Below are 27,139 nucleotides of genomic sequence, written 5' to 3' on the forward strand. Positions count from 1 at the left end.
AGCTTGTCATATTGTCAAATAAAAAATCTGCTGATATTTTGATCAGTATTGCATTGAATATATAGATCAGTCTGAGGAAAATTGATATCTTAACAATATATGTTCCAATCCATGAACAAAATATATCTCTCCATTTCTTTAGGTCTTCTTTAATTTTTCTCAGCAATGTTTTGTTGTTTTCAGGGCATAGGTATTTCACATCTTTTGTCAGAATTATGTATAACTATTTGATTTTTCAAAATTGTGAGTAATATTGTTTTTAATATCAATTTCCAATTGTTCCTTGCTAGGATATAGAAATACAATGGATTTTCTTGTAGATTTCATCTGATTTTATACCCAGACAATCATGGAATCTGTAAGTGAAGTAAGTTTTACTTCTTTTTAATATAGATCTTTTTTTCTTGTTTTTGCCAAATTTTCCTGACTGGAAGCTGCAGTACAACATTAAATAGAAATGGTGAGAGCAGATATAATTTGCTTGTGCCTGATCTTTGGGGGAAAATATTTATTCTTCCACCATTAAGTATGATTGAGGCCGTTCCCTTCTATTCTTAGCTTGCCGAAAGGTGTGTGGGTGTTTTAATTTTAAGTTTTGGGCAGAACCGGATATTGGATTTTGTCAAATGCTTTATTGTATCTATTAGGATGATCATTTTTTTCTTTTGGCTTTCTAATATAGAGAATTACATTGATTTATTATCAAATGTTTATCAAAACTTGTATTCCTGGAATAAACCCTGTTTGGTCATGTGCCATATTCTTTATATATATTGTTGGACTTGGTTTACTAAAATGTTGTCTAGAAGCTTTGCATCTATGTTCATGATGGCTGTTAGTCTGGAGTTTTCTTCTCCTATAATGTCTTTGTATGGTTTTTGTATCAGGGTAATTCTGGCTTCATAGAAAGAGTTGGAAAACAGTCTCTCCTGTTTAAGTTTCTGGGATTGTTTGTATAGAATTGGTAACTTTTTTTTTTAGCTGAGGTGCGAGGCATGTGGGATCTTAGTTCCCCAACCAGAGATCTAACCGACTCCCCCTGCAGTGGAAGCGCAGAGTCTTAACCACTGGACCGCCAGGGAAGTCCCTAGAATTTGTATTATTTCTTCCTAAAATTAATTCACCAATGATGGCATCTAAACCTGGAGTTTTCTTTGTGGGAAGATTTTTAACTACAAATTCAATTTCTTTATTAGATATAGGGCTATACCTGTTAATGTGACCTGTTTTCTCTTGAGTGAACATTGATAGTTTGTGTCTTTCAAGAAATTTATCCATGTCATTTAGGTTGTCAAATTATTGGCATAAAGTTGTACATAATATTTCCCTATTATTCTTTTCATTTTTGTAGAATCTATAATAATGCCATCTCTCATTCCTGATATTGATAATTCATACCTTCTCTCTCTCTCTCTCTCTCTCTCTCTCTGATTTTTCCTGATCTGGTTAGAGAATGATCAATTCTATTGATGCTTTTAAAGAACTACCTATTATTTCATCAGTTCATTTATTTTTCTAATAATTACTCCTTTCCATTTCATTGATTTCTTCTTTGATCTTTATTATTTCCACTCTTTTACTTATTTTGGGTTTAATTTGCTCTTCTTTTTACAATTTCTTATGGTGGAAACTGAAGTAATTTATTTGAGATTTTATTTTATTTCTCTAATGCGGTGTTTGGCACTATGTATTTCCTCCTAAGAACTACTTTAGTGACATAACACAAATTTTGATTTTCATGCAGTTCAAAATACTTTCTAATTTCCCTTTTAAGTTCCTATTTAATGATCTGTTAATTATAAAAATGTGATAATTTGATAATTATTATGATGTAAATAAACAGAACAATGGGAGAGAAAATAATAGGAGATCATCTTTACTTTAGATGAGGCCATAAGGGGAGACTTCCTGGAGAAGGTGACATTCCACCCAAGACCAGAGGGTAAGAAGGTAACAGCCAAATAAAGTTGAAGCAAGGGCACTGTAGGCATAGGGACAACAAATACAAAAGCTGTGAAGCAGGAGAGAAGAAAAAAGAATCTGAGAAGAGGCAAGAGATGAAAGAAAAACTGGCCTAAATTTTATCATTGAAGCATGCTACTTCCAAATACTACAAAGTACAGGAACAAGTAATAGCCATAAGGACTGGGGACTTCCATATTTGGCTTGACTACTGCTCTTCTTAGAGTCAGGGTAAAGGGCAAAATAACCTCTGGAGAAAGCTTGCTCTCCCAGTAATTCTATCCCTATTAAGTTGTTGAGATATTGCTCCATCCTTAGAATGTGCTGCTGTACATCCTTAATAAATTAAATTCTTTATTCTTGAAAGTTTGCCATGAGAGATCACCAGATTATTATTCTTTATTTCTTTGAAATGTTGGGTTTTTATTTACTCTAAAGAAACTTTCCAGATTGACCTCAAATAACTGATTCATATCAAATCAAATATTTCTTTGCCTTTTCCTTTGCTCTAGCGTCCCTGAATGGGGCTCTTTGATTCTTGGTGACAAGACTAAAATGATAAATCATGGACAGTCTGGTGCCATCCATTTTCAACTTTATTCTTTTTCACCACAAAGGATCTGTGATGGAAAATGTTCCCTATTCAGCCACAGCTGGCTCCAGGACCACAGTGAGTTAGTAAACATCTGTTAAAGACAGACTGAAGATGTGCTTCCTTTAAATTGTTTTTTTCCAAGCTGGCTCACTGAGAAATTGTTCTCTGTATCTCTGGAAATCTTTTCCTGTAAGTTTTTCTCCCCGCTGCATTCTCTGAGCTTTCATCGGTTCTTCCAATGCTGTTCTCAAGTGAATGATTCACATTTTGTATATTTCTCTCATGTCAGTCTTGGGAAAGTCTAGATAACATTCTATCTTTTCCCCTAATGGTGAGGACCCTGCTCTCAGGCTCTATATCACAGGTACCTTAGACCATCACTTCACCTTCCAGAAGAAGATCAGGGAGAACTCGGCTTTCATAATTTTTGTCCATCTTTCAGGACCAACCAAGAAGACTGTAAGATGGGATCAATCAGAGAAGTCTCACCATGAATGCATTTCAAGAGGGGAAATTAGGAATTTTGTTCCACTTGATATGTCTCTGTTCTCAAGTGCAGAATGATATGGTTCTTTCCTAGTCTTTAAATATTCTGAGGAAAGTTCTTTCTAAAGTTTCTTTTTCTGGTTGTTCCTGTTTTCTCCATTCCTTCAGTTAGAAAATTCTTCTGATAGCTGAAGGAAGAAATTATTTTATTCCTCTCCCCACGTTTGCTCTTTGTCTCTTAGAGAAGGAATATAATACTTCTGTCTTATCCCTCCAACTGCCTATTTGCTCTTCCCTAAAGGGGATGGGGGTGGATAGTGAAGTTGACTGGTGAGGGCTTGACCTTTACTGAACCATATTTACTAGTGGGTGGAGTGACTGTGTTAAATGTTGCCCACAGTTTACACATGGTATTGTTTCTGTGTTTTCTCATGGGAATTGAGGGCTCATGGTCTTGGGTCTTCTCCTTGTGGTAAACTCCATGTGGTAAATTCCCCTGAGCAAAGTGCCCCAGTAAGGTGGGGGAAAAGAGGCTCTCCATCCTTTCTCTGTTTTCTAGCTGTGCCAGGGTGTAGAGACAAGCCTGTGGTCCTTGAAACTAGCTGGAAGGTGGATTCAGGTCAGACTCACAGATCAGCTCTTTAAACTGATGGCTCCTAAGGACCAAGATTTGGGTAGCTGGAATAAGAAGCCCCACTAAACTTAAGGTCTAAATCCTATTCTCCAAAGTTGTCTACAAATCCTACTTTCAGAGAGTGATTGGGTACATCCTTCTTCCCCAATAAACAGTCTGGTCCTTTGATCCTCATTTGGGTCTCATGAACCTTGTATCTTTTCTCTCAATGGGGCGGAGTCTAGAGGAAGAGTCTGTAGCCCCTATTCCAGCCTCCATCTAAATGTTTTATGTTAAATGTAGCCTTTTAAAATGAAAATGGTTTTTAAAGTTGTGCCAATTGATTGTCTCCCAGAGCTCCAAATATTCTTGTTGTGTATATATGTGTGTTTTACTACCTTTGGTGTTCATGACTGAAAAACTCAGAAGCAAAAGGTTCATGCATCCAAAGAAATGGAGACCCAGAGAGGTCAGCTGCCTTGTGTAGAGTCATAGACACATTGTGAAGCCCTTTCTCTTCACATCATTCTTATGGTATCTTAATTGGCACAATGCATTGACGTTTTGTCTCCTTAATGCCAATAAATAAAGATGCCATAATAATGAGGTCAAAATTGCCTCAATTCCTTCTTTATGCTTATAAACCACGCTCTTGACTTTCCTTAGAGTTCCATGCCCCAAATCTTGGATAATAGTCCCAGGAACAAAATAAGCTCCGCAGGTCCTAGAGAAAATAGATTAAACCACTAGCTACATCATCAGCCAGTGTTGATGATCCAGTTTCTTTTCTCTCTGTGGTTATCACCATTGATGTATACTCTGCAGATGGAATGGTGATTCCAGTCACAGGGGGAAAGACTTGGATGTGCTTAATTTCCTGCCACTCTCTGTGACAAAGAGCTAATTTCATGTCTTGTGATCAAATAACTGTAACTTTGCAAAAGCAAAATGTATTGGAATAGAGATACTCAGGGTCTTTGTGTGGCTTGGAATATTGCCAGGGCAGCTATGGGGTCTGAGTGAGTGTTTTTATTTTATTCCTGTTTTATTGCCCTGCCTAATTCTCCCATTTCAAAATGTTGTGGAGTAGGCTGGTGTCATTTGTTTTCATAAATTAATGTCGATTGCAATTTATAGCCAGATGGGCCCTGAAAAATAAGAGGCTTGTGTGTCTTTTGGAAGGTTTAAAGAAAAGCAGTGGGCATGCTTGGGGTAAACTTTTGCACTTCAATGCTTCATTCTGCAGAGAGAGTAAATACTTGTGAAAAACCCTGTTTTATAACAGCTGGGCACAAAGGACTCCTTATTAGGATTAGCTTTTGTTACTGCTTCTAATTCCTGTAGCCACTACAAAAAATATAAATATTATAATTCTTCTTACTGGGAAGCCATGTGTATGTTGGGGAACAACTTCACTTTGCCTGGAAATCAGAGGTCTAGCGTTTGAATCCCCCAGATATTTCCACAGCCATCTGATGTGGGGTGGCAGGAAGTGGGGTACATATTGTATCATAGCACATGAAAGCTCTGACCCAGTATGTGTATCTCTTTTTGCTACTCCTTCATAGGTCAGTGGGAAGAACTGGATCAGTAAGAGGCACAGAGGAAAGAAAAAAAAAAAAACACTAGAGAATTTGATGAGTCTATGATTCTAAGAAATAATGGCTTGTGGGAAGCTGGAATCCAAGGTCGGCTTGGCAGCAGCCAAAGAGGAAGCTGCCTGACTGCTGTAAGCATTCAGAGACCACGTGCAGCTGGATGGTGCTTCCTCTCACAAGGGCACATGTCTTGGGATATGTGAGAGACAGCTCTAGAAAACCCCTTTTCTTAGCCCTGTTGGTATAGAGCTAAGTGACAAGTCATAGATTCTTGGTTAATTTACTTTCCACTAAAACAAAGTATCTAGACAAGACAAGCTCCAGGGTCCCCTTGTTTCATGAAATGATAGTGGGATCAGAGTATTAATTCTCTTACTCAAGTAATTGGCACTTACATTCCTCTTAATAAACATAACATTATCTAATGATCTTTACCCATCCAGTGTCCTTGCCATATTTTTGTAGACATTTACAATGTGAAAAAATTTTTCATACATAAAGCTTTGTGTGGTAGATAATACAGGAACAACAATTTGTCCCAGACCTGATAACTGAACTGGGATTTAAACCCAGTCCCTGGAAATATTGTTGCTCTATCATTCAACAAAATCACCCAAATATATTTTTGAACACATACTAGATGCAAAGTACTTTTTTTAAGCAAAAGAAATGCATCAATGAACAGGGCAGGTACAATCCATATCCTCAGGTTGCTCATATCTTGTAGGGTAAAACAACACTGAATTATAATAAAACGTGATGTGTGTGATGGAAGGGGATGGGGACGTCCAGCAGAAAAATTTAATCCAGAGTGAAGGTCAGTAAAGATCTTTTTGGAGAAGTGAAATTTAATTCCGCTCAAGAATGGAGTTGCTTTAGCCAGGCCAAAAGGAGAGTTAGGGAAAAATGTTCCAGGCAGTGGGAATAATATGTCCTTTGGATTAAGACAGGATTTCTCTAATAACATGTGTATGGGTTGGAAGAAGAAATGTAAGGAGAAGAAAAAGAGGGACCCAAGATAAACAAGGGGCAAGTAGAAGATTATTTCCCACTGTGTTTACATATAAAATAACCTTCGAGATTTATGATCTACCTGAATAATTGCAGCTACCTCACATCAAAATTGGTAAATTTTGAACAATTTAATAAGATATCAAATCAATATGTGTACAGGGCAGTCCATGAAACTCTGAACGCCTGCCATATCCATAGCCCTCATCGATGGAAAGAGTCTGCAACGGATATTCCCTTTCCTAGAGGTCAATAAGGTATATACCAGGTGATCCTCAGAATAATGGAGACATCTGATTGGACCAGGGGTGGATGTCTGAGCCAATGATAGTCAGAGAGGTGGCCCAGGGGCAGAACTCTGCTACACAGAAGTGCACCAGACTGGATAATGACTGAGGGACCCAGTCAGTGTATTTGAAGGTAAAATAGAAAGACAAGGAGGCCAAGAGACACTATTGCTCCTGAAAGCTATAGAAGCCATGAGTAAGAAGAAACCATGCAGAGTGTGCAGGAGATTAGAGAAAGAACAAGAGCAGGTAGCTGCAGTGTAAGGGAGCAGGGTTGGGGCAGGTGGAGGATTAAAGCAGAAGCAGCACCTGAAAGAAGCAGAATTGTGGAAATTGGAGAATGACTGAGAAGCCATTTATTCAAAGTTAGAAAGCTGCGAGATGCCAATGATTTGGAGTGGATTTATGCACTGCTGTTGAGGGTGCTGCCAGAAACAGAGCAAATCTGACAAAACTTAGTCAAATTAAAATGAATGCTACTCATATTTCCCAAGAGTTCACATAGGTCCATAAGGGGATGTGTTCAGAGATGTTCATTACAGTGTTGTTTGTAGTGATTGGCAGTTGGCAGCAATCTGGGAATGCACCAGCGGAGATTAGATAGGCAACGTATGGTCGGTATATGTCGGAGAGATAAGCAACGTGAGATGAACAACCCAGAGGAACTTCTAATAATATGGATGAACTTATAAATAGTGAAGGGTGAAAAAAATAAGAAATGGAAAGAGATATATAACAAAGTAGCATTTTTCAAGATGAAAAGTACATGCATTAAAAAAATGCATGTTTTACAAGAACAGGTACAAATCAAAAGATACACGCTAAATGTAAATCAGAGTGGTTGCTTAAGGGGTGGGGGAAAAAAAGACAAGGATGCAGGAAAGGGGATAAAGTATATAAATAATATAGAGAATAACCATGGCCTGAGGTACACACTTTATTCAACTGACAAAAAAGGAGGAAAAAATGGAAAGGAGAAAAAGTGAGGAGCATGCAGCAAAGTTGGCGACAAGCAGACAAACAGTGTTTGGTCATATGACCCGTTATGGCTGCAATAGCCTAAAAGGTGAAGACTGATTTCCCAGATCTCTGAGGCCTGATCATGCAGCTGTGGAGTTTCCTGGACTTTGTTTATGCCACATATCTTTATAATAAACACCAGTCCTCTGAGGTCATCTGAACAGGTCTCCATTCTTTGAAACCTTAAAGTGCCTAACGAAAGTTGTAAAATGGGATATAAATGACACATCAAGTTACTTTTGTAGGACAATTATTATGTACCTAGTCCCTCTCCTAGGCTTTTTTATACGTAAAACAGCATTTAATCCTAACAACAGCTGCATGTGTAGGTACAATTATTATCTTCATTATACAAATGAGGAAACTGAAGCGCAGAGAGGTGAAGTCATTATGCAAGGTCACACAGCCAGTAGGTAGTAAGATGGGATTCAAAACCAGGCAATTTGCTTTCAGAGCCTGCACTTGTAACCACAAAGCATTATCACAAGGTGTTCTTGAGTAAACTCCATTTGAGTGGCTAGTTTTGCCCAATGTCAGGCTTGACTAACTTCTCGAAATTCTTAGATTTTTTTTTTACTCTATAACCCCAGTAGTGGCAGTTAATAACACAGACTGACTGTGAAGTACTCAGATTTGGAGAAAGGAAGTTATCTCTGGCATGCCATAACCATTTCCAAAACCATGACCTTCCTATTCCATCCTGAGAGTTAACTCCTAGAGCACTGGATTTGGAGTCAATGGTTTGTCTCTCCCGGTCATCTGACCTTGGGTGAGTCATCAGGTTTTCTTAGCCTCAGTTTTCTCATTTGAAAAGCTGGGACTAATAACAGCTCTCACATCTTGTTATGGGGATCAAATGAAGTGATATATAGTAAAGAACTTTGAACATTGCACAGCCCGTGTTTGGTGCCTGGGACATAACATTTGAGGTGGTCCTTCAGGATCTTTTCTTCCCACACTGTGCCTTTTGTTGCATCTCAATAGCAGGTAGGATCCTGGGCAACCTGCTGCATGAGCTTCTACCTGAAAGTCAGGTTTGTGGTCACCACTATGTCCATGGTACTGCTGTACTTGGTAATAAACATACATGGTGGTTGAGTTTGGCCTCAGTGTTGCCTGTTTTCCAACCCTGCATGGGATAACTTGGCCTTCCTTGATTGGCAATTGGAGCATCACAGGACTGTATTTCCCACTCTTACTCTCTCGTTTCTGCCATGCTTCTGCTTGTTGAAAACTGTGCCCATCCCAAATGACAAAATTTCTTGATCAGGCCTTCCCTGAGTCTCCTCCCCATGCTGGAATCTGATTTGTCCTTCCTTGGAAGTCCTTTAAAACTAGACTTGTCTCTTTCTTAGGAAGTACCCAATCATAGCCTTTGTTCTAGTGGTGAGTGTTCTTGTCTTTACTCTGCCCTGCTTAGAGTAGGAACTCTTAAGTAATTCTTTGCATGTTTTACTTTTATGTCTTCCCCAGCATGTAGCCTGGTGTCCTCCATGTATGGGACACATAAAAGATGCCCAGTGAATCAAAGAGCACAGATATGTGCTCCAGCCTGGGCAAGCAAGAGCACTCGTATGGTCTAGGCTACCAACCCAACCTTCAGGTCACCCAGACTGCATGAAGTGGGGAGCCTTTGATGAGTTGCAGGTTCTACTGGTATAAAGAAAGCTTCAGGGGACCAGCAGAAGCATCTGAATCAGCTTTCAAGATTTCCATTGCTTTTTCTAGACTAGTCATGAACTTAGCAATACTTTACTGGTTCTAAGACATGGGGCTTTCAGTTACTACTATTCATTGTTATGAATCCATTCAGGAAACATTTACAAAGTACCTATTTGTATCAGACTGAGGACCTGAGACTAAGAAGACTAAAATGTGACTCTTTCCTGTGAGAGGCCATGGTCTGATACAAAACATAAATGGAGGCAAAAAACTAAAATGCAGTAGGAAAAAGAGATGTGACAGTAGGATGTGAGCAGATGGGAGCAAGTGGAGCATAGTGGAGTCAGAATGATTCAAACCCAGGTTCTAATGCTTAATAGGTTGCAGAACATTAGTCTCCAACTCTCAGTTTCCTCATCTGGAATAATATTTACCTTATATGGTTGTTGTAAGGATTAAATGAGATAATGGATGACAAGCACTTGGCATGGCCCATGGTCCATAGAAAGCATTAAATAAATGTTGGCTGCAGCCATTGTTCTCTATAATTCAGTTCCTCTCATCTGTAAAATGAGTGTGGTAATTGCACCTGCCTCATATGATTACCAATAGAATCAAATTATGTAATGCACAGAAGGTGCTTGGCACAGTGCCTGACAGAGTAAATACTCAATAATTGTTAACTGTGATTCTTATTTTGCATAAAGTAAAAAGGAGGGGAACACGGAAGTGTTAGAGGCGTAATGTGATAACGGTTACAACTTACTTTGAAGTGTACCAAAAAACTAGATAGATCAGGTAGATGAATAAAGGTATGAAGAGATAGATATGATTAAAAAAAACAGCAAAATCTTCATTGTAGAATCTAGATGGTGGGTACATACATGGGTGTATGTACATGGGTGTTTCATGCTTGAAATTTTCCATAATAAAGTGTTGAGAGAGAAAAGGGAGTGATTGAATGTTTGGATGATCTTTGAAGTAGAATTTGAGTAAGGAAAGGCATGGAAGGAACTAGAGACCTGGAATGACCTGTTCTTTGCTCCACTTCTCTGCCTTTTGAGAAAACTGCAAACGCTAAGTCTCAGGAACATGAGAGAGAAGGTATTCTTTGGGAGATGATGAGTACTTCTGTGCGGAGATGAGAGCGCTTGAAAGAGGGGCAGAAGTTGTAGGCTAAGAGCACAAACATCCTAGATTCGAATTCCAGCTCTGCACTCACTAGCTCTGTTACCTGGGAGAAGTTGCTTAAGTTCTTTGTGCTTTGATTCTTTATAAGAATAGAGATAACATTATCTACCTTATAAGACTGCTTTCAGTATTAGATGAGCTAATATCATCATCTTCTTCTTAGGAAAGAGTCTCCTCTCAACTCCTCAAAGCTTAGAGTCTTCTCCATGGTTCCACCTCACCTCTTGTTGAATAAGAAGTTTCTAGAAAGACTCAGCAGGAGGAGGGAGGGAAGGGTGAGAGGAAGGATCATAGTGGGTGAAGTTTGGGTAAGAAACTGAATGAGAGTCTGGGGCCCAAGAAACAAAGATGAAAACTCAGGTGCCGGTTAGATAGATGAACACAAGAGGCCCCGGAGGTGTGGCTTTCCTCAGTGTCATGCACGTGGCTTCTCATGATATATTTCAAATGTTGGTGAAATTATAATCCTGTTGTAGTTCCTTTGGAGGCTCGTCCATCAACCTGGGCAGTGTGTGTGGCTGGCAGGTAGCCAGCATCATCCCCTGACTCCCGCCCCATATGATTCAGCACAAATCAGACACTTTAATAGCTTCTGATTCCAAGTTTGAACTTGCTCCCAAAGGAAAGCCTGCCTCCCCCATCCACTTTCCTCCCACCTTCACAACCCACACCCCACTTCTAATTTATCAGCTAGTAAATTCTGAGTTGAACTTGGAGCCAGAGTTTCATTTAGTTTTGGCAAAGAATCAACTTCTTCCAAGAAAAGCCAAAAAAAAAAAAAAAAAGAGGAGGAGGAAAGGTGGAAGGGAAGGTTTAAAAAAAGCCCAGCTAAACAAAAAGGGCTCACGGAAACAGCTCCACAACATGAACTCAGTGCAGAGAGAGCAGTGCTTTTTGATGCATTAAGTGTGAATGAATTTGAAACAGTGTTGGAAATGTTCTGAACATGCAGCTGAGGTTACCAACCAAGCACAGATGGGCTCCTAGTTTGGAAAGATTTGGGGGTCACCAGTCCTTAGCTGGTGACTTAAAAGCTGGAGAGAGGGTTTGGAGGTGACCATGGCACCCACACTCAGTTTCATTCTGGATTGTGTGGTCACTGACCATGTGACATTCTTGTGGATAGCAGAAGACCTGTTGATCTAAGACGCTGTCCTGTTAGGTCTGTCAACCCCCTGAGGATCAAAAGACATTTCTGGTGTGGACAGTATCCTGAGTTACAGAAAAAGACAAAGGAATAGCTCAACCCCACTCATCATGGAAAAATGTAACCCCAAGTATCAGACTGGAAAAAAATTTAGGTTTAATAATAACCATCAGCTTGGAAAAATTACTCTAAAGTTCAATAACATCCACTACTGGAAATGGTATGGAAAAATGGCCACTCCCTTATACTGTGGGTTTTAACGTAAACGCTATTACTTTTTGGAAGGGACTTTGACAATATTTTTCTTTACATCCTGCTATGTCCCTACCTTCATTCATTCATTCCTCTCTCTGCCTGCACACCAAATTTCCATAGGCAATCATTCCTCATGTGTTTAATGTGTATTATTTGTATATATTCTTGAAAAACGTGAAACATTGCTTTTTTCACCCTCTATTTTTATTTTATTTTTTTAATTGAAGTATGGTTGATTTACAATATTATATTAGTTTCAAGTGTATAGCATAGTGATTCAGTATTTTTACAGATTGTACTCCATTAAATTTATTAGGAGATAATGTCTATGATTTCCTGTGCTATACAGTATATCCCTGTTGCTTATCTGTTTTATACACACCAATTTGTATCTCTTAATCCCATACCCATAACTTGCCCCTTCCCCCTCCCCTCTCCCCTCTGGTAACCACTAGTTTGTTTTCTATGAGACTGTTTCTGCTTTGCTATATACATTCATGTGTATTATTTTATAGATTCCACATATAGTGATATCATACAGTATTTATCTTTCTTTGCCTGACTTATTTCACTAAGCATAATATTCTCTAGGTCCACCCAGTCCATCCATGTTGCTGCAAATGGAAGAATTTCATTCTTTTTAGGGCTGAGTAATTTTCCATTTTATATATATATATATATATACACACACACACACACACACACACACACACACACACACATATAATGTATATATACATATACATACCACATCTTTTTTATACATTCATCTCTTGATGGACACAGGAACTTGGGAGGGTTAAATGAGATGAGCAGAGCCTGGCACCTCAGTAATCACTCAATATATGGTAGCAGTTATTTACTGTTAAAAGTGACAGTCCAAGCCAGCTTTTCCTAGTGAAGAATTTTGTTCTATTCCAACCCAGGATTTGTTTTATTCTCTCTAACTTGTCTATCAGGAATTTCCCCTGAATGGGTGGAAGTGGACATATTTAGACGTGCATCCCTATAGAATGCCATGCTCTCTTCTAACTTCAGTCTTCCCATTAGACCAATAAGAAACACAATGTCCATGGAAATTCAGTGACTTGTCCTAGTTCATAAGGCTGGGACTATAAAGCCAGGTTTCTTGACTTCAGCAAGCTACCCTTAAAGTATTTAGAGCCCCATCCATGCATAACCATCTGTGACTATTGGTAAAGGAGGGGCAGAATGGTACCCATGAGAAATTCTCTGGGTGGAAGAGCTATAAAATGTCACCTGATCTGTTGCCCTTCCCCCACGCCTCGTCTCCTTCAGTGGCACTCCCTCAAGGGCCAGTGGCCAGGATCAGGGCCAGTTTTCAGCATGTAGGATGGAGCAGACCTGAGCAGGCCATAGCTATGCCCTGGGTGCCCCCTTACATTCTCCTCACAAATAAGCTAATGCTTCTCCTTATGGCAGAATCCCACTCTTCAACTCAACACACTTTGCAGATTCTTTGAAATTGAAATCACTACTCCTCGTTACTCTTTTTGTCTTGTTTCCCAAAAGACTGGACATTTTTAGTGTCCTCTGTGCTAGCTGGGCACCAAGTCCTACCACCACCCTGAAGGGAGTTCTCCCAATAGAAGGGAGGTGTCATCTGAACCATTGTGACCATTGCAGAGACTTTGGCAGACCAAAAGCCCTGGGCATCAGCTCAAGCTAAGTAACTTAAAAAAAAAAAAGTCCCTGCCTTCTTGATCTGGGCATGTTTTCGGTTCACTTTTAAGGAATTTCTCATCATTAGAGCTGTTTGAAATGAAATAGTAAGTTTCTCATCTCTGAAAGTGTTTAATCAGAGACTAGCAAACCACTTGATAAAAATATTGTAGAGGTGTTAGATGACCTCAGAGTCCCTCATTCTAGGGCAAGGCCTTATCTTTTTCCTTAATCACCAAAAAGGGAGTAAATAAAGGGAATCCTATACAGGGTAAGGGAGAACTTAATCAGATTTCCCATACTAAAAAGTATTTCTGTGAAGGAAAACCAATGTGATGTATAGGATGTAACCTTGGACTTGGAGTTAGGACATCGGCCAGGGTCTATCAACCTGCTGAATTGCTTTCACTTTTTCTGCTCTCTGGGTCCCTGTATCCTTACCTAGAAAATGAAATGGTGGGATTAGAGCATCTCTAAGTTTTCTTGTGCTGGGAGCTTTGTTTGGGAGCTCATAATTGATCAGAAAATAAAGTTCCAACATCTGTGTGCAGATAAACATATGGCAGATCCATGGTGAAAGAGTAAAACCCACAGAACTTTCCATAGTATACATGTCATTATTCACTTGTGTTCTTGGCTAAGAAAAGTGCATATTGGGGAAGGAAGTAGGAGGAGTCTTAAAACCTTCTGCATCAATAATGCACAACCTGGTCATGGAAGCCTGTCCACCAGATGTGGCTCTTTTATAGCAGCTTGTGCTTCAGGTCATAATAAAGAGAGGGTCTGTGTTTTAAGTTCCCAGAAACCCTGGCTTCTGTGGGCTAGGAAGATACTCCTGCTTCCTTTCATGCTAGGGCTGCCATAACAGAGTACTACAGATTGAGTTCCTTAAACAACAGAAATTTATTTTCTCACAGTTCTAAAGGCTAGAAATCCAAGATCAAGGTGTCTGCAGGATCGGTTCCTTCTGAGGGCTGTATGGGAAGAATCTGTTCCCAATTTCTCTCCTTGGCTTGTAGATGGCCATCTTTTTTCTGTGTCTCTTCACACTGTCTTCCTTTTATGTGTGTTTCTGTGTCCAAATTTCCCCTTTTTGTAAAGGACACCTGTCATATCGGATTGGTGCCCACCCTAATAACCACATTTTAACTTGATTGCTTTTGTAAAGACCCTATCCTCAAATAAGGTCACATACTGGGGTGTTTCAGCTTCATGCAGTGAAGCTTTATAATTATACATGAGTGAAGCAGAAGCAGGTTGTTTTGAAGAGGCAAGAACTCATGCAGGAAAGGCTTCAGTGACTCAGTAGAGAAAGATGAAGCCTTTAAATTCTGACTCCTAGATCCCAGGTGAGAGCTCATTCCAGCAGAATACCCCATTGTCCAACCTGACCCAATGCTATAAAGCTGCTGGTTGAACATTCCAAAGGCCATCATGAGCAACAGAGCCCAATGTCAACTTCTCAGATCTGTCAGCCATGAAAACACTGGACCTTCCCCAGTTTTCGAGCTGGAGAGAAATTTCTTATCCTAATGTGATGCAAGTCTGACTAGAGAATGCTAGTACATAACAACATGAGTTTTACCTATCACCTGGAAACAAGCAAAGAAAATAAACAAATTGAAGGGCAAGGAGAGGTCAAGAAAACTCAGATTCTCCATCCTCTGAAGATCCTTGAGAGTGTGATAGAAAATGGACCACATTGCCTACCAATTTCAAAGTGTTAACAGTAATAAAAGGTGAAATTTATCAAGCATGTATTATATACCAGGCATTATGCTAGGTGCTTATACATTTTCCCATTGAATCCTTATAAAACTCTTCAAGTTTGTTCCTACACAATTTCTAGAGTGGTGAGGATCAAATGAACTAATGCACGTAAAAGTGCTTAGAAATGGTGAAGTGTTATAAAGCCTCAAAGATTCAATGCATGATAGTATTTTATTAAATGACCCCTGAAATTCCTTTTAGCCTAAGACTTACGTAGTGAAATAATAGATGCCTAAAAGTTATGTGATATAGCCCTCTCATATACCACAAAGCATCACTCAGAGAAGTGACATCAGCTTGTTAGAAAGGGACAGAAATGCTGTGCAACCTGCTTAGGGAACTACAGTCATGTAGAAACTTCCTTCAGTAACCAGGAGGGCACTCAGGTCAAATAGGTTGGCCATCGACCAAGACACACAGGTTGTCAACACCCAGACCAGGTGGAAAAGAAGCCAGGTTTTTCATTGCCTTCTGCATCTTGGTTAGTGGCTCTGATCAGGGATATAGAATATACAAGGTTGGATCTCTACTGGACTCAGTTTTCATATCAACAGAATGGGGGTAATATTTTGCATGTCTCTACTAATGTGTTAAATGAGCTTATGTGTTTGAAAACATCCATCGAAGTGCTGACACACAGGAAGTAATAAAAATAATAATTAAATACCCACTGTTTCAGCCTGGTTGGGAAATAAAGGCTCAGAATTTGTGGGGCTCACGCAGGGCGACACATTTTATATAATGGGTGGTGTTTGAAAGGAAGTGAGTCTGCAGGCCTTGGAACTAGTGGAGTATAAATGCCCTTTGGGCAAGAGCTTTGTTCCTTCTTATTCACACAATGCCACCCACCTTGTCATTGAATCACTCCCTCCTCGTTGGCAGTTGTCTTTTCTGGGAGTGTGGAGGCATGTGAAGGAGTTTGTGTTGGGACACTGTGGAGTTGTTTTTAATCTCATTTAGACATGTTAAACTAGAGAGCCAGAACTAAAGCTGAGGGCATTAGATTGGCTGTCAGGGTGAGCTAACCAGGTACATAGCTTGGGGGATATATAGCTGCACTGGTGAAACAGAGGCTTTGGAATCTGATAGATGTATGTGTTTGTGGGCAAATTTCTGAACTTATCTGAGCCTCAGCTTCAAGAATTAGATATGATAATTCATATAAAGCATTTGATCAGTATGTAATAGATGCTCCATATTTTTATTTTTAAGGCACTTTTATATACACCATCCTAAATGATTTCATTTTTAAGTGAGGTAAACAGGATAGGGACTAGAGACAGAGACTTCCAGATGAATGAGTTTCTTAATACTTCCAGCTCTGTGTTCTAGTTCTTGTTCTGAAAACTGCACAATCAAGCAGCTGTTGGTCTGCCCTTTGCTCTCTGATGGAATTAGACTAAATCATTTTCAAGTGATGTAGTTTAAAGATGACTGTACAACAACATGTGTTCCAGAAGTGTCACATGAACTCTGTCCATATTTGGAAATTGAGGGTGTGAGGGCAGAGGGAGTGGAGGGGTGAAGGTCAAACCACGTGGTTGCCATTCAGTCATAGGTTCTTTTTAAAGATTGGCTGGTGAGTTCTGAAAGGCAGATCATCTCTAGCACTTAGATCTCAGAGTTGTGGAGGCAGAGCCCCAGATGAAGGAATTTTTGGCTCTTTCCCATAGACTGACCGTCCTGCACAAGGTCTGTGGGAGTGTTGGCAGCAGTGAGATGAAGGGAATAAATGGAGTCATAACTCTGGATAGATCTGGTAACTGCTGGTGACTGAGTTCTTGTTGGCTACAGCTCATCATATCTAAGACCCCAGATTGGATACTCACAGGCTGGTTCTGGTCTGAGACCCCTGGAAGTCTCCTTATAGACAGTTTCCCCCATCTAAACTTGGTGGAAGGTGAGTCTGATCTACAATGCCACTGCGTTCTGAGGGCTTCTGGTGCCAGTCCCAAAGCCTGTCTCAGCAATTTAACTGTATATCAGAGGGTGAGTGGGCAGGTTACACAGTGATGAAGGGTCACATCAGGGGAAGCACCTGGGACGAGCTTGTCTGTTGACCTGATTAAACCTTCTCATTACACTCATTCTCAGAAAATATTGCTTGTCTTGTCCCCTATGTGCTCAGTGGGAAAACTCAGAAGATTTAGCTGCAGGTAGCCAAACATTGCCATTGGTGATGGCAGATCACAGTGAGCCAGGGTGGGAAAGTCAAAGTGGTCTTTTGAAAGCCCAGCGTCTTCTGTCCCAGAGGGGTGGCAATGGAAAGTTGATGCTGCCATCCAGCCATTCTCCACATTCATACCCAATATATGGTCATGGTGAATTATGTAATAGAAGATTTTTTTTTCACTTTGTATACTCAACGTGTGTATTCTGTGTGTCTGTTACTTGATTGTTTAAGATAGTGTTATACCTCAAATAAAATTCTTCTAGCAGCAAAGACCCTATCCTTCAGAATTATTCTCCATAACTTGCCATTGTTCCATAGGTAAACAGCCCATCTCAAGGTTATTACTCAAAATATATTCCTTTTTGGCAGGGGGTAGAGGAGGGTGTAGGCAGAGTGACAAATTCTAATTTCAGGGCCTCTGAAAAGCTTTTATTCTTTTCCACAGAATGGTCTGAGATTTTCTCCTAGAAATCTCAACCTCTAGAAATTATTTTCTTAAACTTCAGGCTTTGTTTCCTAGCAACATGCTAGAAAAGTTCTGTAGGAAAGGACACTCGTTAATGCTTATCTCTCAGTTACACTTGATTAGGGACAAGTATGAGATTTTACATAAAACCAATTTTTCCAGGGAAGGGATGAGGGTTGTTTGAATGGGTTAGCAGGGAGAGGAATGAGGAGAATGAGAGGGCTAGGAATCAGGCTCACCTTAAGAGGATAAGGGTGCAGAAAATACTATGCAATGATGCAGAAGCAAAGCTTTTATTTTTTTCAAAAGTTTGAGAAAAATCTGCCTTGATGGTATCTTGTAACACAGATGCATTGTGTCCTGTGCTTTCTCTTTAGCCAAGTCATTGTTAAAGAGTAAAGCTACAATTCTCGGACATTATGAAAGGAACACATATCAAAGATCTTATATCCCTCAATAATTAATGAGGGAACCAGCAAGAAGTTATAACTGGTTTGAAGGAGAATTCAAAGAACCACACAAATACAGGCTATGCAGAATACCAAAATCAATAATAAATGGTGATATTTCCTGAACTTGCCCAAACTTGAATGAAACACCCTATTGATAAAGCCTTTAGTGCCCTCTTTATTAATTGTGGGGTTCGATATTATCTCCATCAGTACAACTTTTAGTTTTTGAAAACAATAACAAAAACTTGATTCTGTTGTAGTTAATTGTAGAGAATTGTTACAAACTGGGTTCCCCATTGTTGACATGTAAGCGACCATGTTGATTACTGGAGAGGAGAAGGTCCTGCCTTGGGAATGACGGCATAGATGCAAAGATCTTTCTTCCTCTGCACTGATGTCCTGTGTGATCTAAGGGGATCCACATCTGTTTCCTGTTCCCCTAATTATGATACTAGTTTTGACTTATTTTTCCAAAAAGCGGTGCAAGAAAATCAGAAAAAATATTGTCAAGTGAATTAAAATGCCCACCAAGCCCAGCACCCCAATACAGAAGTCGCTTAATTAAGGCACTGGCTAACACAGCAGAAATCCAAGTAAAGAAGGGGGAGATCTTCAGTGGCCCTGCCCAGCCTGGTCGGTGCAAACCTTCTGAACTCACAAACACCCTTGTCATTTCTCCTGGCAGCCTTCCCCATGCTGTTTGTTTGCAGCGACTTGACACGCTGGCGCCCAGAGACAGGGCAGGGCAGGGAAGGCTTTGGAATCTGCACAGCTCATTGCCCTCCCCCACCCCCAAAAGCTCTGTCCTCAAGCTCTGTCTCTGGGGCCCTCGGATCAGATTGCTTGCTTCCAGGTGCCAGAGAGACACTTTTCTGTTTGCTCTCCCACCCAGACTGCCCTCAGTTTGTCTTTCCCCCAGGTGGTGATGGCAAGTGACAGGGGCTGTTTTGAAAAGAATCTTTCTTCTTCCCCCTCTCTCTTTCTTCCTCCTCTCAAACTGCAAGAACATATTGGCTTCTTTCCATCACTTGGGGCTTGTGTTGGAGATTTGAGTCTGCTCTTTTCCCCTGTAGATAGCCCAGAAGTTAAGGTAGGGGTACAGTCTTTGGAGGTGAAGTGTTTTTTGGAGGACAAGCAGGAATGCTCAGAACAGATTACACTGGTGATGGTAACACACTTTTGATCGCAGCCCATGAAGCCTATAGTCCTAGGCTATGTGGTCTTTCACTGGCTTATTTTCTACTACCCCCAAGCATAAGGTATTAACCAATCTGAGTACATTTCATGTCCTAAACAGCTGGCAAAAATTTCTTGTCCTGCTGTTAATCTCTCTGGTCTATGACTCTTTCCTAAGAATATTTTCTTTTTGAAAAGGACACCTATGGGTCTTTAAAATGGCAGAACTTTTACATTAGTGAGGAAAATTTATGTTGCAACCCAGCTCGAACTAATTTAAGCAAAAACAAGAAGGTAATGCTTCACATAGCTGAGAAGTTCAGAGGTGTAGAGTAATGGAGAGGTTCAAAATCGGTCACCAAGATCCAGGCTTCCTGCTGCTCGGGTTGTCATATTTAGTAAATAAAAATACAGGACACCTAGTTAGGTTTGATTTTAGAGACAGAAAAAAAGCCACAATTTTTTTAATATAAGTTTGTCCCATATTGCTTCCTATATTTTATCTCTACCTGACACCCTATGTCAGCTTTCTTCTGCTTCTCATGTTAGGATTACTCTCTAGCAGGCTCTAGCCATGAGGTGACGGAATGACCGTTGGAGGCCCTAGACTCACATCTCAGAGCCAAGAACCATGGAAGAAGAGCCCTTTTGTCTCAAGAGTTCTAGCAAAAGTCCCAGGGCTGCATCTCAATGACCTCGCTTGGGTCTTGTGGGCAACTCACAAGTAAACACTCTGCCCAAGGGGATGAAATGCTGGCTAGATCTGGGTCATGTTTCTACCTCTACAACTGAGTTGTGGAGTTAGCACCATCTAAACCACATGGATTAAGTGTGGGTAGGCATGATCCCAAAGGCAAACCAGAGTGCTGTTACCAGAAGAAAGATGAATGCTAGCCAGACATCAACTCCGTGGTCTAGTAGTAGACATTCTCTAGGGCAGGGCTCTCTGGGACTCCTCACAACACACAGTGGCTTCTTGGAGTCTGACATGGATCACAGAGAAGTGGACCATTGTTTTGCTCCTAAAGGATAAGTTTGGAGAATGGATGGCAATCTAGGTAGCCCCTAAATCAATAGCAATAACAGTATCAAATGTTTATTTTATTCTCTGTGTGGCCTTTGGTACCTAGATTGAGTCCAACATAAACATAGAAAGGAAGACGTTGTTGATGTTCATGAACTTACATTTTAGTGAGAGATAGCACATTGTACCTTGTTCTAAAGTCTCATCATACTTCCTTTGTTTCTTTACAAGTAATTATGAGTATACAAAGAAGGGACGAATTAATTCCAGATAAGGCCTGCTGGGGGAGATGCATTTGAGCTGGATCTTAAAGGATAGATAGAGTTTAGACAGGCAGACATGGAGGACAGAAAGAGAAAAGTTCCAAATGGAGGAAGTAGAAGAAGCAAACCTTTGACTTCAGGTTGCTGCCACCTGCATGGGAAGGCATTGTCTTTCAAGGAGATGGATCTTGATGTGGAACCTTGACTTCATTCAGGATTGAAAAGACATTAAGGAATCCTGGGAAAATGGATAAATTGATTAGGTCCTCTGAGTGAGATAATAATTTGGTACTCCTTCCAACGCTGTACACAGTTCATTTAAAGAAAAGACTGAATGCTGTGAGGGTAGGGGGGAGTTGGAGAAGAGGGACCCCAGGTGGGGGCATACAAACCCTTTCTCTTGTCCATGGTAATTCCACTCTAGCCCCAGACTTTCATATTCCACTCAACAAATCAAAGACCTGAAGTTAAATGGACTCATCTTCCTTACTTAGCAAGTATCTAGGGTTCCTTAAGCCTAACCCTTGGAGGAAGGAAGATCTCACCTCCTTGCCCCTAAGTGCCTTAATATACCTTCTAAGCACATGCAGTATTCTTCCTGAGGTGAGCCCTGATAAATTCTGTTTCCTCACACTGCCAGGATATTTGATTTCACTGATGATGTTTGGTGTGATGGCCTGCCTCTTCCTCCAAATTTGACACTACTCTGAAGGGGTGAAGGTTGGAAACATTTTGCCCCTTTAGTCCATGGCTTCCTGAGCATGTTGTTCAGAGGAGATCTGAGTGTGTCTCAATGGCTCACTTAGGCAAAGACCCTTTGGAGAGTGAGATTTTTTCCTGGAGTGACCATCAAAGACTGCAATAGAGGTTGAGGGCATGAGTGGTGGTGCTACCAGTCGGGTCAGATTCCTGGATCTTCCATTTAACTGACACTGAGTGACCCAGAAGTTCAGAAGAATAGTTATTAGTTCGTGGTTAACCGATGGCCTTTTCTTGAGGACTGCTGTCTTCAAGGATGGACAGTAGTTTGGTGGTAGGACAGGTGTCCACAGCTCTTCTTATTCACAGGCTGTACTAATCTCCAGCCCAAAGGTCTCCTTCACCTATGTCTTCTATCAACATTGGCCTGATCAGGATTCTCTGACATGAAAAACCCCAAATTAAATTTTGCTTAAGAAAATGTTACTATTATTTCAGGTTTGTGTCTTTAGGATACATTTAAGACAAATCCCTCTGTGTTACAGTGAGCATCCTCTAATGAAATGAGCTAGAGTATGTTATTCTAGAAAAAGATATCAATGGACAAAAAAACTGTCTAGAAAAGTAAATAAATCAGTTTGACTCATGGTAGAGCCAAGTTATCCTTCTGAGTCAATGACTGAAAAGTGAATTAAACTAGACAAGAAAAAAACAACGTAATAGAGTAATAACTCTAAATGGTGTCGTCTCATATTCCTGCCCCCAGGAGAAATTGTACCTACCATCTTGTTGGACAACTGGGTTATATTCTTTGTGGACAAACTCAAGGTTCCCCTGCTCTCCAGCCCTATTTTCCCATGGTGTGTACTGTGTTTATTTGTGCTCATACCCTTCACCTCATGCCAACGTTACTCCTTTTATCCTAGGATCTCCTCTTCCAGAGTGAGTTTGTCCTGTAGGTCTCTCAGATACTGGGAGCCAAAAACAATAGCACAGCCTAAAATTTTCCTTTTATTTATTCTCATGCTCCTCATCTCTCTTGAAAGGCACTATTTTCTTGATCTTTTAAAAAAGAGACCTCCTGGAGGAACTGTTAAGTACTTATGGTTAAGTGAAAGAAGCCAGTCTGAAAAGGCTACAAACTGTACAATTCCAACTATATGACATTTCAGAAAAGGCAAAACTGTAGAGATAGTAAAAAGATCAGTGGTTCTGGAGTAGAGGAAGAGGGGAAGAATGACTAGGTGGCTCACAGGGAATGTTTAAGACAGTGAAACTATTCTGTATCCTATTGTATTAGGGGAAAAGGACATGTGCATTTGTCAAAACACATAGAACTGTACAGCATAGGATGAACCTTAATGTAAGCTATGGAATTTAGTTACAAATAGTGTACTAATATTTTCAAATGTACCACACTAATGCAAAGGTGTTAAAACTAGAAGGAGGGCAGGAATATATGGGAACTCTGTACTTTCTGTTCAACTTTTTATAAACTTAAAACTTTTCTGAAAACTAAAGTTTATTAATTAAAAAAGGAAAGCTCCTTTTACCCCAAGTATTTTTCCCTATTTCCTCTATCTCCTTTCAGGAATGTTTGAGTTAAAAGTGACTTAGACTTGCTGAGGGTCAAATTTAGATCACCAAATATTCCTGCATCATCAGTATTTCAAATTATTTTAAAAAAACATATAAATTTATGTTTCTGTGCTAATCATAAGTAATTGGCACATGTTCACACAAACCATGAAGCAGAGCCTCAGGCCGGCTTCAAGTTAACAAGATGTTCTCGTTCCCTCCAATTCTGTCCTTTCAGATCATATGTCTTGTCTTTCTCCTCCTCCCTGTGCCTTCTCACTGACCTAAACACTGTCTGTCAGAAATTTATGCAAGGAACTGGTGGGTAGGAACCTTGCATGTAACGCTACAAGGGTCCCTTTCGCTTGGTCTCGTTGGGAAGAAATTCATTGCATCCCTTGCCGACCCCTCTTGACCATCCTTCAGTGACTCATAAAAGCTGAATTGGGAATCCACTGAGTTTGACTCAAGAGTGTGGTTCATTATCTTAAAAACCCCGGTCACACATATCTGAGATGATCCCTAAAGACTCTCCAGATATTTATTTAATGAGAACAGCAAACCCAAACAGAGAGCTGTGTGGTTACAAAAAGAATTTTAAACAAAGTCCCTGAGTAGTGTTCTAGCCCTCTCTTCTATAAACAGGCCCTCTCTGTCATCATGCTGGCTATTCTGCAGGGGCCAGAGTTATCTGTCTTGAGACACTGAAATCACAGAGTACTGCACTGCCTCAAGGCAGAGAAAATAGCCCCAGGCCTCGGGGAAGGAGGTTTACAGGCAGATCTTTTAGCAGGACTATTGCTATTTAGAAGCCAGAATATTGTCATTTTCCCACTTTCGGCCCCAAAGGTAGGCTTCTGGGCTGAGAAGTAGGGAAAGAAGACTCTGTGTCCTCCTACAACGTGTCAGTCAACACGTTAGGCACTTTATACAAGCCAGTCCACTTAACCCTTGGAAATGGGTATCAGGATTCCTCAGCTTACAGTTAAGGAAAAAGATGGGCGGGGAGAGAAAGCAACACATCCAAGGTAAAGTGGCGAGATCATCCCTCTAGCTTGGCACTTTCCACTGGTATTAATACAATGCAAGGCACAAATATGAGACAATTTTATGATTTCAAAATTTCTAGTAGCAGTATTTTTAAAAAAGTAAAATAAGCAGGTAAAATTAATTGTAATCATATATTTTATTTAACCCAATACATCCAAAATATCTTTTCAACACATAGTTAATATTTAAAATGTTGAGATCTTTTTTCCTTTATTTGCTGTATAAAGGCTTCAGAATTGGGTGTGTATTTTATGCTTATGGCCCATTTCAATTCAGACCAGTCACATTTCAAGTCACGTATGGATCATAATCTCTGTATCAGACATTCTAGGTCTTTTGTTTTTATCCTTGGGTTCAGTGGCACCACCCAAGGTCTGTTTTGCCCTAACCCTTCAATGAATTGTGTTTTAACAGGCTGCCCTTGACTTTTGGTGAAGAACACAGCCATACGAAGTGTCACAGCCAGCAGAGGCAAGAGTGAGAAGGTTACTGACTACTGCCGAATCGTTCACTGCTCCTCGCAGCCTCGCACTATTTAAAGGAGGTATTTACTGTCGTTCCAAAATGATATGCTTCCTTCTTTGTCATAATTAATATTTTGTAGCCAATTCTGTGTTTGTTTCGCATTGGCTATCAGGAGGCTTGGGACCAAATTGGACTCAATTTTAACTATGGATAGATTAGTGATTTAATGGAGGAATATGATAACATATTTTGTTAAATGGTCTGGACTATATGAATATGCATAATCTGCTCAGGGTAAAGTTTTCTTTCTGGTAAAGGGCTATATCTATTTCCCTTCCTAGGCAAAAGGTGCTATATATAATTTAATATGGTGAACAGCTCTAGGAAATCTGCTGTTATGAGACTAGCATGGACAAATTTTTTACTTTAATTTACTTTTGAGGCTTTCAGTAGGTTTTTCTTTCTTGAAAACTCTTAAACTGTGCTTCAGAATTAAGTAAACCATAGAGTACTATTCTCTCTTTTCTTTGATGAACTATAAAGAAATACAGAAAAGAGTGTAATATTTTTCCAAATGAAAGCAAGAATAAGAGTTTCCTCCATCTGCAGAAATGATATATAAATATAGATCCTTTTACTTAATTGGGTTGTGTGTTTATTTATTTATTTATTTTTAATTTATTTTTGGCTGTGTTCAGTCTTCGTTGCTGCACGCGAGCTTTCTCTAGTTGCAGCTTACGAGGGCTACACTTCGTTGTGGTGCACGGACTTCTCCTTGTGGTGTCTTCTCTTGTTGCTGAGCACGGGCTCTAGGTGCACGGGCTTTAGTAGTTGTGGCATGTAGGCTCAGTAGTCATGGCGCACGGGCTTTGTTGCGCTGCGGTATGTGGGATCTTCCTGGGCCAGGTATCAAACCCTTGTCCCCTGAATTGGCAGGCAGCTTCTTCTTCCCACCAGGGAAGTCCAATATAGACCCTTTTCTGCTTCTCCCTAACTTCTGTTATTTTTTACAGAAGGGTCTGGTGCTATTCAGTCTACTGCATGAAACCTTACCAGAGAAGTCTCCAGAGCTGCTGCTGTTGTATTGCTGGTTCTCTGGAAGACATTTGCAAATAAAGGTAGATGTGATGGATCTGAGAGGAGCCTTTCAAGTCTTTGGGATTATCCAACCCCTTCATTTTACAGTTGAGGAAACCATCATCACATCCACCCACAGGGATGGTAACATTTGTGATGGTGTCATCTATCAGAGTTGCAAAGAGCTGGTGGAAACTTCAAGTGCAACAGGAGACAAGGGAATTCCCATCTCAGAGACAAGGGAATTTGTGGTCTACATCTTTTTATCCAGACTCCATACTTGATCACTGAGCTCATTTCCTTTTAATTCCTTATTGGTATCACCCTGCCAACTCAAGCCAAGTCCTCATGATTTAGAGAATCTTTATTTCTGTCTAAAGTGTATTATGTTATTGATTCATCTTGTCTTTGATTATTTGGGCCACCATCTAGAATTGGAGAGAGAGAGAGAGAGAGAGAGAGAGTAGAAGAAGGAGGAGAAGGAGAAGAAGAAGGGGGGGTGGGGAGTAAGATAAAGGGGAAGGGGGTGAGTGAGAGGTTAAACACTGAGATAAATGACAAAAATAGTAGCATATCTGTGCTTTTCAATTCCTCAGGCATGCACTAAGCACCCACCAAGGTCATGCTGGTGAACACACAGATAAATAAGACCAGCTCATATTCCCTGTTTTTAAGTACACAGTGGAATCCCTCTTTTACCTTATTTTTTTCACTCTATTACCAAATCTTTTCCTCTTAGTCTCCTCCATCTTAGTAAAAGATACCATTCTATAATTAGGTACATTAGCTAAAACTCAGAATCATCCTTGATTCCAAACTCTCCCTCACTCCCATTCCAGACTCTCATCCAGTCATCATTCTTGTGTCTCTATCTCCAAAATACAGCTTACTTTTCTACATCTGCACTGCCATCAAGCAGGGTGGATGCTATGACTTCTATCTGAACCTCTAGAATGTTCTGGTTCTACTCTCCCTCCTCTATGGCCCATTCTACCCAAAGCACCAGCATGAGCTCTTAAAAACCAAATCAGATTATGTTACCTCTTTGTTTAAAATCCTTCAGTGCAGTTTGAAATAAATGCAAATTATTTAAGGTAGCTTATGAGGTTTAGCCCCTTCCCACTCCAGCAGCCTCATCTCGATCTACTCCCCTCTTTGCTAGCAAAACTTGAGCCATACTGGGTGCCTGTCATGCCATCTGTTTCGTTGTCTCTAGTTAACTTTCCGTATAAACTGTGTGATGTACATGTTAACTGACCGTGCAGCTTAGCTTCCATCTACACTCTAGGGGGCAGTTAGGCAATATTTAAATCACCCTAATAAAAATGCCATGCTCTAGAAATGGCCTCAGCAATTGCTTTAAATATCAATTTCTAAATCTGCATTAAAGGATATATTAATTATTATAAACAATGTTGCAAATAACTTTTCAGTGA

General features: G+C 40.2%; 1 long non-coding RNA gene across 1 annotated transcript in view; it reads left to right on the plus strand.

Moving 5' to 3' along the window:
* The window catches only part of LOC137225771 (uncharacterized), a 31,006-nt gene extending 5,249 nt beyond the window's left edge, over window positions 1-25,757 (plus strand). Inside the window, exons 2-3 of the long non-coding RNA XR_010944019.1 lie at window positions 24,576-24,705; window positions 25,640-25,757. This is a non-coding gene — a long non-coding RNA (uncharacterized lncRNA). The remainder of the gene's footprint in view (window positions 1-24,575; window positions 24,706-25,639) is intronic.
* Window positions 25,758-27,139: the final 1,382 nt, after the last annotated feature.

This window comes from Pseudorca crassidens, chromosome 6 (assembly GCF_039906515.1).
Source record: "Pseudorca crassidens isolate mPseCra1 chromosome 6, mPseCra1.hap1, whole genome shotgun sequence".
NCBI lineage: Eukaryota > Metazoa > Chordata > Mammalia > Artiodactyla > Delphinidae > Pseudorca > Pseudorca crassidens.